The sequence below is a fragment of the Carcharhinus amblyrhynchos genome, chromosome 6 (genome assembly GCF_965287045.1).
Source record: "Carcharhinus amblyrhynchos chromosome 6, sCarAmb.v2.hapA, whole genome shotgun sequence".
Lineage (NCBI taxonomy): Eukaryota > Metazoa > Chordata > Chondrichthyes > Carcharhiniformes > Carcharhinidae > Carcharhinus > Carcharhinus amblyrhynchos.
In genome coordinates this window covers 99,729,679-99,745,346 of record NC_137329.1, presented here as the reverse complement: position 1 = coordinate 99,745,346, position 15,668 = coordinate 99,729,679, and the positions used below count along the sequence as shown (strand labels likewise).

General features: G+C 39.8%; 1 protein-coding gene across 7 annotated transcripts in view; it reads left to right on the top strand.

The window, feature by feature from the left end:
* Positions 1–12,660: 12,660 nt before the first annotated feature.
* Positions 12,661–15,668, top strand: part of LOC145344159 (transmembrane protein 168-like) — a 45,627-nt gene continuing 42,619 nt past the window's right edge. For 4 of the 7 annotated variants that reach the window (XM_080191066.1, XM_080191061.1, XM_080191064.1 and 1 more), the window contains exons 1-2: positions 12,682–12,739; positions 13,415–13,610. The gene's annotated coding sequence lies outside the window, so the exon portion shown is untranslated. Of the gene's footprint in view, positions 12,740–13,414; positions 13,611–15,668 lie in introns of all 7 variants that reach the window. The other 3 variants (XM_080191059.1, XM_080191063.1, XM_080191067.1) reach the window with 2 other exon arrangements.

The window sequence follows — 15,668 nt, the reverse complement described above, 5'->3', positions numbered from 1 at the left end:
ACAGCCTCGAGCGGAATCTCGCTCTTCTTTGCTTTGGAATAGGTTTGGGGCTTAATCCCAATTTATAATACATAAATTAAACATTGTTGTGGAGCCAAAACCACTTTCCCTTAACACTTCACTTATAGTGTAAATCTATCCTATTTATCTAGCATCAGCAGTAATTTTCTGAAAATATTGGTCCTGAGTGTTTTGTGACAGTGTACAGTCATTAGCTCAAATATTCTCTCTGCAAATTAACTTGAGTTGTTAAGAATATTTTTCACTTTGCACAGTCTCAAAAGTGTCAAGCTACTGATCTCTGTAATTATGAACCATTTTAATAACACTAATAATATATGTTTGCATTTTCATTTGCTGTTCTTTTTCATAAGTGTAAGATATAACTGCCTGTGCAGCCAGCTAACCAAGTCCCTGAACCCACTCCTAACAGCCTACAGAAATGCAATGGCACATAAAGAAATTAACATGCTGCAGCTAATAAATAATGTACAGATAATTCACTAACTAATTGATATTGACAGTGTTTTAATAGATCATGTTCAGTTTCAATTCCTATTTTAGTTCATTAATCATTTGTGTTTTTTTATAAATCATCAAAGCTGGCAGTTGAGAACAAATTAAACAGGATTGTGTTTACTTTTTCAGATAGTTCTTTCAGTGGCTAAGTTACAGAACACAAAAATTTGCAATGACCCAACATAGCCCAGATTTAAATGGGCACATGCATTCATATGGAGTTTTGGTAATTGCAGGTACATGGGTAAAATGTGGTGGCAGATCAAAGCTTTATTTTTGATTCTACTGAAATACAATGATTGGTCTTATTTTTAAAAGTACACATTTCTTGTAAACATGTCATTTTAAGTTAAAAAAAACACTAAACAAATAGTTAACAAAGGAAAGTGTATGGGCTAAATGTAGATTTGATGTTTTTAGCTGGTAAACTAAAACAGCCTTTTTTATTCAGATTTTTCACAGCACAATTCTTCATAACAGATTTTGTAGTATAGGTGTGCAACAGAGATGAATATGTTCTTGAAATATAAAAGGATGTCACTTGCTCGGTATTTCAAAAACTATGGCAAGTTATCCTGTTCACCAGCCAAAGGTTAGCAGGTAAAATGGCATTTTGGAAATGCCACTGTGTGGAATCGTGTTTCAATGTTGCATTTTGTGAAAAGTTTACCTCATAATGAGGTTTTGCACTTGAACCTTGTGACCTTGGTTAAAACTACTTTTAAGTGAATTTCAGCCGATACTCCATCTGCTCTGACTTCGGCTTTGTTTAAATTTGTTTTCTCGTTCTGGTTACTTTCTAATACACTAGAATTAAAACTGTTCATTCATGTGAAGAGTTCAACAGCCCTTTTTTGTTTGCAATTTTGATTTATATTGTTCTGTTTTATTGTTAAACTATTCATGCTGTGAATATTCACCATTGTAGCCACCAAAGACTAAAATTGGCATTTTGCTTGGGTTTCCATTATAGTATGGTTAGCTAGAAACTCACCAATTTGAAAAGTATCGACATCCATTAACACCTTACGGCCTGGACAGACCAAATCTGGCTTTGTTTATTTTGAAAACAATAATATGAAAGGTTTTGTTTCAGATAAGTTCACATTGTTAAAAAGTAATTGCAAGTAACCATAAACCTTGTAAATTTTCATTGTTCTTGGATGTTGCATAGCCGCAACAGTTAACTAATTGTAATTGGAATCTGTTGAATTTTCATTTTATCTTTTGACTGAGGACTGCAACCTGAATAGTTATTAAGAGGTTGTAATAATCTACAACTGAATTGTTTACCACTTATAACATTTTCACTTATCCTCCTTATAATAGTGGTTAAAATATGACTATAATATTGAAACTGTGATTTCCGAAAAGTTAGCAAGTTAAAATTGCACAAATTATCAAACTGTGAATTTGATGTTTAATGATCAAATGTAAGCTCAACTCAAGACTACCTGATATTGGCTAATGTATACCATTTTAAAAAATAACTACAGACTATAACTTGCAATTCAACACTAACCATGGAAACCCTGTCTTAGCATTAATTAATGCTCAAGTATTAAGTTGCTGAATGCTGCAGTTGATACTAAAATGTTACAAAAATTCAAACTTGTTTACTGGGTTTTTCATTAAGCATTTACATATTTCTGCTCGCAAAATCTGTGCAGGTTGGTCAACATAATGGTAATTTTAACTGATGCCTAACGGTACCTTTTGTTTTAGTTATTGCATCAGTATCGGCTCTTACTAAAATGAATGTGACTTTTTTCTACTGTATGTAAACTTCATTTTTCATACTGGATGTGCTTAAAATTAAAATTATACTTGTTGGCATTGGTCACTTAAAATGATAAAACTGCATTGTGACATGTCCACAATTTTTTCAGTGTCAGCTGTGTAGTTGCTAAGGCAATAAACTGAAATTTTCAAGGTACATGATTGTGATGATTGCACTCTTTTAACTGAAATGGGAAACTCCTAGTTAATATTGCAAGCCAGGTGCACACACTATTTTGAGGAGTTGAGATAGTCTGATGAATTTACGTTTTTGTCTTTGAAAATGTGAGTCAAAACATGACAGCTGTTGTAACTCAAAGGAGAAAAGAAACATGAAAATGCATCATGCCTTGAGTGGATGTGATGAATTTGTGTCAAAAATAATTTTTAATGTGCCGATCACGTTTTGGTGGATCGGTTCACATTTGAAGAAAATGGATATCGCTATTCAATTAGAAAGCTTTTCCTTAAAATATGATTGAAGCGGCAATCCTGAAAACATTTTATTACCTCTCACCTCAAATTTTCCCATGATATCATTTTGTATAGAATTCATTACAGTGCAGAAGAGGCCCTTCGGGCCAACGAGTCTGGGCGGACACATGAGAACCACCTAACCTATCTATCCAATCCCATTTACCCGCACCTGGCCCAAAGCCTTCAAATGTCATGACATGCCAAGTGTTCATCCAAGTACTTTTTTAAGGATGTGAGGTAACCTGCCTCCACCACCCTCCTGGGCAGCACATTCCAGACCATCACCACCCTCTGGGTGTAAAGGATTTATCTCACATCCCCTTAAATTGCCTCCCCCTCACCTTGAACTTGTGTCCTCTTGTGACTGACCCTTCAATGAAAGGGAACAGCTGCTCCTTACCCTCATAATCTTGTATATCTTGATCAGGTCATCCCTCAGTCTTCTCTGCCCCAATGAAAACAACCTTATTCTATCCAACCTCTCTTCGTAATTTAAATAGTCCATCCCAGGCTACATCCTGGTTCATCTCCTCTGCTTCCTCTCCAGTGCGATCACATCCTTCCTATAACAAGGTGACCAGAACTGCACACAGTTCTCTAGCTGCGGCCTCCCCAACGTTCAACACAACTCCAAGATGACCTCCCTGCTTTTGTAATGTGTCTCGATTGATAAAGGCAAATATTCCACATGCTTTTTTCACCACTCCACTAACATGCCTTTCTACTTTCAAAGATCGAAGCACAAACACACCAAGCTCACTTTGTTCCTCAGAACTTTCTAGTATCATGCCATATTTGAATACTTAATTGTCAAATTACTCTTTCCATGGTGTATCACCTCACACTTTACAGGGTTAAATTCCATCTGTTTCTTATCTGCCCTTTAAACCATCCTGTTTATATCTTGTATCCCAAGTCACTCAGCCTTATTGTTAAGCACCTGGCCAATCTTTGTGTCATCTGCATATTTACAAATCCATACTGTCGTCTGTGTTATTTATTTAAATTATGCATTATCCAGTGCAGATCCCTGTGGCATGCCATTGGACGCTAGCTTACTGTCATGAAAGCAATCTGCTATCATCCCCCTCTACTTCTCACAACTAAATCAAATTTGTATCCACCTCCTCAAGTTACCTTGATTTCCATGTGAATTTACCTTCTTTATAAGTCTCCTATGTGGGACCTTGTCAAAGGCTTTTCTGAAATCTATATTGACTACATCAACTGCACTACCTTCATCTACACACCTGGTCAGTTGCTCAATAAAATTCAGTCAAATTTGTTAGGCACGACCTCCGACAAAGCCATGCTGACTATCCCTGATCAAACCTTGCCTCTCCAATTGGAGATAGATTCACTCCTTCAGAATTTTCTCCAATAGTTTCCTGACCATTGACATGAGACGCAGTGGTCTGTAGTTTCCTGGCTTATCTCTATAATCCTTCTTAAATAACAAAACAACATTGGCTGTTCTCCAGTCCTCTGGCACTTCCCCCGTGATGTAGAGATGCCGGCGTTGGACTGGGGTAAACACAGTAAGAAGTCTCACAACACCAGGTTAGAGTCCAACCAGTTTAATTGATAGTAATCCCACAAGCTTTTGGAAACAGTGTTCCTTCGTCAGGTGTGCGGAAGGTTCTGATCAGAGAAGGGCATATAAAGTCGCACACAGTTTACAGAATACTGATTAGAATGCAAGTCTTTAAAGCTAACCTGCTATTCAAGTCTTAAAGATGCAGACAATGTGAGTGGAGATAGCATTAGCACAGGTTAAAGAGATGTGTGTTGTCTGTATTGTTCCGCACACATGAGGACGGCCTCAACCGGGATCTTGGGTTCATGTCACATTGTCTGTAACCCCCATGACTTGCCTGGGCTTGTAAAATCTCAGTTATTGTCCTGTCTGGAGACAATACACATCTCTTTAACCTATGCTAATGCTATCTCCACTCACATTGTCTGCATCTTTAAGACTTGAATAGCAGGTTAGCTGTAAGGACTTGTAATCTAATCAGTATTCTGTAAACTGTGTGTGACTTTATATGCCCTTCTCTGATCAGAACCTTCCACACACCTGATAAGGAACACCATTTCTGAAAGCTTGTGGGATTACTATCAAATAAACTGTTTGGACTTTAACCTGGTGTTGTGAGACTTCTTACTGTGACTTCCCCCGTGGCCAGAGCAGAATTAAAAATTGGGGTCAAAGCCCCTGCAATTTCTTCCCTTGCCTCCACAGCAACCTGGGACACAATTCATCCAAACCTAGATTTTTGTCCACTTTTAAGCCTGCCAACACCTCCAACACTGTGTCACTCCCTATGTCAATTTGCTCAAGAACATCACAGTCTTTCCCCCTGAGTTCCGTACCTTCAGCATCATTCTCTTCGGTGAAGAAGGTGGTAGAGTATTGAACAAATACTTAACGTATGTCCTCTGGCTCCACCCATAGATTGCCTCCTTGAACCTAATGGGAACCTACTTTTTTTTCTAGTTATCCTCTTCCCACTGATATACTTATAGAATATCTTGGGATTTTTCCTACTTTTACCAGCCAGAATTTTCTTTCATTCCCTCTTTGTTCTCCTAATTACTTTCTCAAGCTCCACGCTGTACGTTTTGTACTCCACTAATGCCTCTGCTGATTTGTATCTCTCTCTCCCTTCTCATCATATTCTGAATATTTCTGGTAATCCATGGTTCTTTGGGCTTGTTACTCCTCTCTGTCATCCTAAAAGGAACATGTTGGAATCATACCCTCCCCATTTCCTTTTTGAACATGTCCCCATTACTTTTCTGTACATTTCCGTACAAGTAGCTGTCCCCAATCTACCTTGGCCAAGTCCTGCTTTATTTTACTAAAATCTGCTCTCTTCCAATCCAAAACTTATTTGTTGCAACTTGTCTATTTCTCTGCCCATAACATGCTTAAATTGTACCAAGTTGTGGTCACTTTCACTAAAATGACCATCACCTCAATCACCTGTCCAGCTTCATTCCCCAGAATTAGGTCCAGCACTGTGCTGTCCCTTATTGGACACTATACATGTTCACCTAAAAGATTCTCCTGTCCACATTTCAAGAAATCAATCCATCCAAGCCTTGAAAACTGTCTTTTCCAATTAATGTTGGGAAAGTTGAAATTGCCTGATATAATTATTCAATTTTCATTGATTTTATAAACCTCTGCAAATTGTGCACGTATTTTCTCCTCAATTTCCCACACTACCCACAAAGTTTCATTGAATGCTCTCTACAAGGTATCATCTCTTCTTACTGCAGTAACTAATTCCTTAACTAATAATGCAATGCCTCCTTTTTTACCCTCTCCCTGTCTCACCTAAAGATTCTATATCCTGGAATATTCATTAAGAGAAGAGGAGAAATCAAAGAGTGAAGATAAAAGTTAAAGTTCAATTATCGGAAAAATTTTGGATCAGGTGATTGGAAAAGAATAAGATGTGGAGGATGAGGTGAATATTTTTAATTTGGGAAAGTTGGCAGAGTTACAATAGAAAGATATAAAACAGTAAAGGAATCTGTGTGTATGCTGGAAGGTTACCTTAAAAATGATGCCTTTATAAGAAAATGGAGACCTTTACATATTCAAGTGGATGAAAAGTGAGAAAAAGTTAATCAAGTGGTATTGCCAGTGGGGCATAGAAAGGAGGTGTTGCGATTAGCACAAGGTACCAGTAGAAGATCATTTGGGGGTAAGGAAAACTCAAGCTAAAATACAACATTTTTATTGGCCTGGACTGCATAAAGATGTGGATAAATTTTGCTGGCCATATCATGGAAACCTCATGATACCTGTTCCAACATTTGAGGAACCTTTTACAAAGGTCTTAATTGATTGCGTGGGACCACTCCCTAAAACAAAAAGTGGAAACCAGTATCTTCTCACTATAATGGATATATCTACTAGGTTTCCAGAGGCCATTCCATTATGCAATATTACAACTAAAACAATTGTAGAGGAGTTACTTCAATTTTTTTATTGAATATGGACTACCCACAAAAATACAATCAGATCAAGGAACATCAAGGTTATTCAAGGAGATCATGGATAGTTTAGGAATAAAATAATTTAAATCAACTGCGTACCATCCAGAATCGCAGGGAGTGTTAGAGTGGTGACACCAAACATTAAAGACAATGTTGTGGCCTTATTGTCAAGATAATCCAGAGGATTGGGACAAAGGAATGCCATTTGTACTCTTTGCAATTAGCAATGCACCTAATGAGTCAACCAAATTCAGTCCGTTTAAAGTAAGGGGACTACTTAAATTGACTAAGGAGAAATTGGTGAGTGAGCGCTCTGAGATTACATTATTGGACTATGTGTCAGATTTTATGGAAAGATTGAATACAGCAGGTGAATTAGCTAGACAGCATTTAAAAGTGGCGCAGCATGTAATGAAACAAAGCGGATAAGTAATCAGAAGTTGGTAGTTTTGCTTGTGGGGATAAAGTCTTAGTATTGCTAACAGTGGTACGAGTGGTAGATGAACCTTTGAAAGCAAGTTTTAGTGGTTCTTATTGAATTGAAAGGAAATTGAGGTAAATTATTTGATAAGAATGCCAAATAGAAGGAAAACTCTGTGTCATGCGAATGTGCTTAAAAATGACAATATAAGTGCGTTGCAGCGAGTAGAGCTCACCCATAGTGATGGTACCGAAACCGGACAGTACCTAATGATTGTGTGTGGATCAAAGGAAAGGACAACAACATGGAATCAGACTGTTTGCCAAAATCGTACTATCATCTAAAATGCACTGCTGGTGTAATGATTCTATAGTGTGCAGAGATGTGGATGCCTCGTGAAACAGCACTGTACACAGCTGGTGTTCGAAAAATGACACAGCAACGTAACTGCCACAGTGTTACTTGAAATAATGTTCAAAATGGGTTCTGACGCCAAGGAAGACAATCTGCTGTGTGTCTTTGCCAACAAGTGTGCAGAAAGTGATGATGCAGATCAAGAGTGAACAAAGGAGTTGAATGGCTTGGTGGAGGAGGAGCCAAGGCCAATGAACAAGAAAGGGGACAGAGATAAAATGACCTTTCTTAATGGCCCTGACTACACACAGGCAGTGTGTTATCCTGCTGATCCTGCTTAGTTCTCAGAGGACATTATCAGGACTAATTTATCATCATAACAACAAACTGAATTTAGATCTGGAATCAACACAGGATCAAGGACTTGGAGAAGAAGCAGTTTATCATGAATGTGATACAGAGAAGGAGTATTCAATGATGGAAGACAAGAACTGAAACGGTTGATGTTACTACTCTGCTTGCATGTTTTCATTTTGTAAAATGCATGTATATTTATTGTAGAATACTAGTAGTGTGAAACTGAAAGAGTTTGAAAATGAAACCATCTTTGAATGCTGATGGTTCTTTTTTTCTTAAGAAGGAGGTGTGACGTTAGTGTATCTTTCAGGAATGTTTTAAAAATTATGTTCTTTGCAGCTATAAGCTGTTTTGGTTTCATTGCTGCCAGGCCATCTCTTAGAAGTGTTTTTATTGTTCCTTGAGTGGTTTAAATGGGATTGTTTATTTTCATTCTGGGACCTTTCATGACCCTGCATTATTAGGAGGAAAGGCATGTATTTAGGACAGTTTTTTTTCTATAAATTTAAGGTTTCATTTTCTGTTTTGGCTGGGTGCAGTTTTTAGTTTTAGAATGTTTCTCTCTCTCCCTGGTTTTGAAAATTCTGCTGATTTACTGAAAGCAAGGCTTCTTGCCTTCTGGAGTCGAATATCTGCTGTTAATGGCTTGACCAGAGTGTCTCCCCAGTGTTCTGGGAAGTTGTTCTGACTTCAAACTGTTCTGGATGTATCCAGAGAGCTGCTAGAAGTTACAAGACTGAGAGGACTCAGTTCCAATATCACATGAGCATTAGTCTTTGCTGTGTTAAACCTATGGAAAGGGTTTTTGCCTATGAGAAGTTTTTGTTTTGATTGGAACATTTTAGATATATTTTTGAAGGGTTATGCATGATTGTGATTGTTTTTGTTTGTAACTGATGAAAGTTGTTGCTAATTTTCTTTCCGTGCATGTTAATTATATTTTTAAATAAACTTTTTTTGATAAAAGTTCCCTAGTGGATCATTTGAATCATACTTGAGGTGAAATATCTCATACTTATCCTAGCCAAATTCAAAGTGCAAAATTTATGATCTAGATGGGCTTCATAAAACACTTTGGAGTTTCTGACCTGAATTATAACTTGTTTTAGCATCTGGTAACAGTGTCATTTTTGACAGTTGAAAAAACTCATTGGGGAAAGACATACCTTTTAGATTACAGCATTAAAATGTCTACAGGCTTTTTAAACTTACTTAAACAATACCCAGAGCTTGACTGTGTCTTATGAAATAGATGAATACTGATCCTACACTGTGACAACCTAGGCACTATTACTCTACCCAGTCCTGAGACATGAAAGGATGAGAGTTTGAAAAGTGTAAAACACTAGAATTCCCAAGGTAGCCCAGATGTTGGGGAAATTCTGCTGGTGTTCAGGATTATCCTTTTCAATATTTTAAATAAACTTCATTGCTAAATAGCTTTGAAGACAAGTCAAAATATTCAAAACAAAACCTATTTTTAAAAACTGCCAACACAAGACTATAAACTGTTATTCATAACAGTGGATCAAGACTAAATGCATTTATATGGTGGTTTCCTCTGCCTGTTATTTAACAATAGCGTAAACTTATTTAAAATAAATCAAGCATTGAACTATAGGATAAAAGTAAATAAACAGTGATATCCAACCAACAGTGTTTTACCACTATCAAAAATGTTGTTTTCTTATTCTCAAATCATTTTAAAAGAACTAAACAAAGACACAGAACCGTACTTTGTACTTTCCAATATGGGATTTGAAATCTACTATAATCTTGCATTTCAATTCTCATTTTTTCCATGGATTTTGATCATGTCAATACAGATGCATTGACTTGTTTTAATTAGTTAAGAGTAACAAAGGGACAGCCCATGTGCATTTGTAAACAGACTGAAAATAGTTCTTAAAATCTCAGAACTTAACTAGATACCTTAACTCCTCCAAAATCAAGCCATTGGTATTAAGCACCACTGTATGAAATTCTAAATATGTGAAGCTCAGTCTTGGCTTGGCCTTGGCAGATGTTGGCTATGAAGAGGTTTGAGGCCTCTGAAGGTTGTGTAAAGCATTAAAGAAATAAAAGCTGTTTCTTTTATTACCAAACCCTGACTGTTCTTCGAGAATGCTCATACATTAACACCTTCATACAAGGAATCACTAAAATAAACAGCTGCCATTGGTTTCAGCAAAAATGAGTCTTCAAATAAGACAATTTGTCATACTCAAATTATTTTCTGAGTAAACTTAGTGTTGCATTTTAGCAGCTTATATATAACTTTGGTAAAACACTCAATAAACTCAACATCAGTAAAATGAAGGAGCTAGTCACCATCCAGGAAATGTAGTGGAGGATGTCAACTCATATATATCAATGATGATGAAGTGGGATGGTCGAGAGTTTCAAGATTCTGTGTTCAGATCACCAACAAACTGTCCTGGTCCCTCCACACTGAGTTATAGTTCAGAAAGCTTTCTCAGAAGGCTGAGTAAATTTTGCATGTCCAATATGACTCACCAATTTTTACAGATACATCACAGAAAGCATCCTATCTGGATGTATCACAGCTTGGTATGGCTCCTGCTTTGACCAAGACCGCAAGAAATTACAAAGGGTTGTGAACCTGGCCCAGTCCATCACAGGAACCAGCCTCCAATCTGTTGACTCCATATACACTTGCCGCTGCCTCGGCAAAGCAGCCAGCATAATCAAGAACCCCACTCTCTTCCACCTTCTTCCATCAGAAAAAAGATACAAAAGTCTAAAAGCATGTACCAACAGACTCAAGAACTGTTTTTTCCCTGCTGCCATCAGATGTTTGAATGGTCCTATCATACATAAAGCTGATTTCTCTTCATCCTATCTGTAACTTTAGCACCACACAAATGTGAGATAATGCATTTTGGAAGGTCTAATACAAATAGGAAATATACAGTAAATAGCAGAACACTTAAGTATATTAATAGGCAAAGGGATGTGGATGTCCTGGTACACAGATCACTGAAAGTGGCAATGCAGGTGGAGAAGATAGTCAAGAATGTATATGGCATGCTTACCTTCATCAGCCAGGGCATTGAGTTTAAAAATTGGTTAGCCATGTTGCAGCTTTATAGAACCTTAGGCCTCACTTGGAATATAGTGTTCAATTCTGGTTGCCACACTACCAGAAGGATGTGGAGCTTTGGAGAGGGTGTAGAAAAGATTTACCAGGATGTTGCCTGGTATGGAGGGCATTAGTTATGAGAGGTTGGAGAAACGGTTTGTTTTCACTGGAACAACGGAGGTTGAGGGGTGACCTGATAGATGTCTACAAGATTATGAAAGGCATGGACAGAGTGGATAGTTAGAAGCTTTTTCACAGGGTGGAAGAGTCAATTACTAGGGGGCACAGGTTTAAGGTGCAAGGGGCAAGGTTTAAAGGAGATGTGTGAGGCAAAATTTTTTACATAGAGGGTGGTGGGTGCCTGGGACTCATTGCCGAGGGAGGTAGTGGAAGCAGATACGATAGTGACTTTTAAAGGACGTCTTGACAAATACATGAATAGGATGGGAATAGAGAGATATGGTCCCTGGAAGAGTAGGGGGTTTTAATTAAGTAGGGTAGCATGGTCAGTGTAGGCTTGGGGGGCCGAAGGGCCTGTTCTTTGTTTTTTGTATATTCTGCACATCTTTCCTTTTTCCCTTTGTATTCTATGGGTCTTCTCCAGTCCCCATGGTGGTGTGGTAGCAGTTTGTACAAGGTTACAATTGCAGAGAGAGAGAAGGGTGGAGAGATCCAATAACTGTGGGATAAACAGGCAGGACCACTTTGATGTTTTTTTTATAGAGTCATAGAGAAATACGGCATGGAAACAGACCTTTCAGCCTAACTCGTCCATGCCAATAGATTTCTTCAACTGAACTAGCCCCATTTGCCTGCGTTTAGCCCATATCTTGTTAACTTTCTTATCCATTTGTGGCACGGTGGCACAGTGGTTAGCACTGCGTTCGATTCCCAGTCACTGTCTGTATGGAGTTAGCACATTCTCCCCGTGTCTGCATGGCGTTTCCTCCCACAGTCTGAAAGGTATGCTGGTTAGGTGCATTGGCCTTGCTAAATTCTCCCACCCAAACAGGTGTCAGAATGTGACGACTAGGGGATTTTCACACTAATTTCATTGCACTGTTAATGTAAGCCTACTTGCAACACTAACGAATAAACATGTGGCGTTTGCACATTCTCCCCGTGTTTGTCTGGGTTTCCTCAGGGTTTCCTCCCACAGTCCAAAGATGTGCAACTCAGGTGCCATGTTAAATTGACCCTTCGTATCAGGGGGTTGGTGAGCTAGGGCAAATGCATGAGGTTATGGCGATAGCGCCTGGATGGGATTGTGGTTGGCACAGATTTGATGGGCTGAGTAGCCTCCTTCTGCACTGTAGGGACTCTAATGATTCATGTGCCTGTCCAAATGTTGTAATTATACCTCCAGCCTCCTCTGGTATTTATTTCATATATACATATGTGTTAAATGGTGTCTGAGAGATGGTATTTGAGCAGTGAGAGCCCACTGCAGCTGGCCCCGAGCCGTACGAGACGCGGGGGGAGTAAAGGCCTGACCCTGGAGTGAGAGCTAATCCCCGCCCTCCGGAATGAATCCGCGCTCCCAGAGTGAAGCCCCGCCCCCGGATCTAATCCCCGCCCCCCGACGTGCAGCCCCGCCCCCGGATCTAATCCCCGCCCCCCGACGTGAAGCCCCGCCCTCCGTCTCTCTGGGTTACTGTCAGGAAGGCTCCAGGAGGAAGCGGGAGAGAAGCTGGGCCCTGGTGGCCGAGCTGGGACAGGTAAAGCCGGCCGGTTGGCCGGCCTCGGTGGGGAGTGTATGTGTGTGTGTGTAAGGGGGGGTGTTTGACCGGGATAGCCACGTTGGAAGCCGGGCTCGTCCGGGGAAGGGCTCAGTCTCCGGAGCTGATGCCTGTGTGTGTGTGAGAGAGAAAGTGAGCCCAGCCGCCCAGGCCCAGAGCAATAACCCTCTCCATTAATAACCCCCTGTGAGTGTCCCAGTTATTCAGACACCTCAGCTTTAGACCTGGTTCCTTTCCTCTGCACCTGCTGTCAGTGCAATCACCGTCTGAAAGACAGGAAGTGAGATCTGATGGACTGATCTCAATCAATGTGACATTTTACAAAGAGAAGGCTTACTAGTCTTTCACTCCAAAGATGTGTGGGTCAGGTGGATTATCCATGCTAGATTGCCCTTTACAGTCGAGGGGGGGCGGGGTGGCGGTGGTGACTAGCAGAGTAAATATGTGAGCATGCAGGGAGTGGGCCAGGGTGGGATTGTTGTCAGTGCATGATTGATGGGCCAAACGGCTTCCTTCTGCACAATGGGGATTCTATGAATCTCCTGTCCCAAAGTACTTCTGGAGTACAGTCACTGTTATAATGTAGAACTCTTGGCAACCAACATCCTCTCGAAGTGACCACAATAATGTGTGTTTTTTGTGATGTGGGTTCAGGGATATTTATTGACCAGGACATCAGGAAAACCTCGCCCATCATTCTTCAGAATGATGCTGTAAGGTGAATGTAAACAGAAACTTGGATCAGCATCTTACCTGTCAACCAGCACTTGTCTCCTGCAGTACTGCATCGACTGTTGCACATTCCAGTCTCAGCAGTGGGGCTGAGAGTACTGCACCCAGCCACAACTATGTAAATGAAAGCAATATTACCTATATATTGGCTAATTAAAACTTGGCTTTCAATGTTTCAACTAAATAAAACATTTGATAAGATAGTCGCAGTGCATTGTAGTCTGCAGGTGGCGTGGTGGCACAGTGCTTAGCACTGTTGCTTCACAGTGACAGGGACCCGAGTTCCATTTTGGCCTTTATTGACTATGGAGTTTGTACATTCTCCCCATATCTGTGTGGGTTTCCTCCAGGTGTTCTGGTTTGCTCCCACAGTCCATAGATGTGTGGGTTAGGTGGAATATCCATGGCAAATGTATGTGATAATGAGGATAGGATGGGGAGGTGGACCAGGGTCTATTCAGACTCAGTGGGCTGAATGGCCTCCTTCTGCACTATAGGGATTTTGTGGAGTCACCCTAAGCATCTAGTTACCTTTATTCTCCATCTCACTTTGACTCTGACCTTTCTGGTCGTGGTCTCGGCCCATTATGGTGTCTCAATGAAGTTTGAGGAACAACATTTCAGTTAGTCACTTTACAACCTTCTGGATTCAACACTAAGTTTAACAATTTCAGATTATGATCTGATTTTTTTGTATGTCAGCTGTTGATGCCAACTCTGCCCTTTCCATTTACACTTCCTCTGGGCACAATTTTTATGTTTTACTTGTATTTTTATCACCTCCTTTTTGTTATTTGATATTTCCTGCCATTCTCCCTATTATGGACCTTAGCTTTTTTCTTTCCCATCTCCCCAATCCCCTTTTGTTTCTGCACTTGCTTGTTCTAACTTTTTCAAGTTCTGGTGATGATTGACCATTGACTAACTCTGTTTCTCCATCCATGGATGCTGCCTGCCTGCTGAGTATTTCCAACATTTTATATTTTTACTGTCTGACACGAGAGGTATTTTTTGCTTATATCTGGCCCTTCCAGATAATGTGGATAGGTGCAGTGAGGCATCGGGCAGTTAATTGTACACTTATTCTGTCTCTGGATGTTCATCTGTTGTGACTTGTACACATACCTTCTTGATTTATTATTGTCACATGTATTAGTATACAGTAAAAAATATTGTTTCTTGCATGCTATACAGACAAAGCATACCGTTCATAGAGAAGGAGTTGCGAGAGTGCAGAATGTAGTGTTAGAGTCATAGCTGGGGTGTAGAGAAAGATCAACTTCATGCAAGGTAGTCCATTCAAAAATCTGATGGCAGCAGGGAAGAAGCTGTTTTTGAGTTGGTTGGTACATGACCTTAGATTTTTTAAAATCTTTTTCCTGACAGAAGAAGGCGGAAGAGAGTATGTCTGGGGTGTGTGGGTCCTTAATTATGCTGGCTGCTTTGCCAAGGCAGCGGTAAGTGCAGACACAATCAATGGCTGAGAGGCTGGTTTGCATGATGGATTGGGCTGCATTCAAAATCTTTTGTAGTTCCTTGCAGTCTTGGGCAGAGCAGGAGCCTTACAAGCTGTGATACAACCAGAGAGAATGCTTTCTATGGTGCAGCTGTAAAAGTTGGTGAGAGCCATAGCGGGCATGCCAAATTTCCTTTATTTTCTGAGAAAGTAGAGGTGTTGGTGGGCTTTCTTAACTATAATGTTGGGAGGATCAGGACAGATTATTGGTGATCTGGACACCTAAAAACCTGAAGCTCTCGACCCCTTCTACTTTGTTGTGATTCAGAAGGCCATTTAAATTCATGAAAATTTCTATTTGTTTTCACTAAACAAAACAATCAGCCTTTCTTTTCTTAAGTGGACCCTGAACTAACGAGTTTGGTGGTAACTCTTTAACTAGACATCAGAAAGTTTCAGGTTCAAGGCCCCCTGTAAAATTTGAGCGTGATCTAAACTGTTACTTGAGATCATTACTGCATTGGTGATGTTAAACTGTGGATCTGCCTGCCTACTCGATTGGATGAAAAAGATTCCATTGTACAGTTCAGAGCCCAGCACGGAATACTACCAGTGTCCAGGCAAGATTTCCCTAAATCGACATCACTAAAACAGTTATCTCATTGCTGTTTACTGGACCTTGCTGTAAACAAATTGACAGCCACTTTTGTCAATGCAATT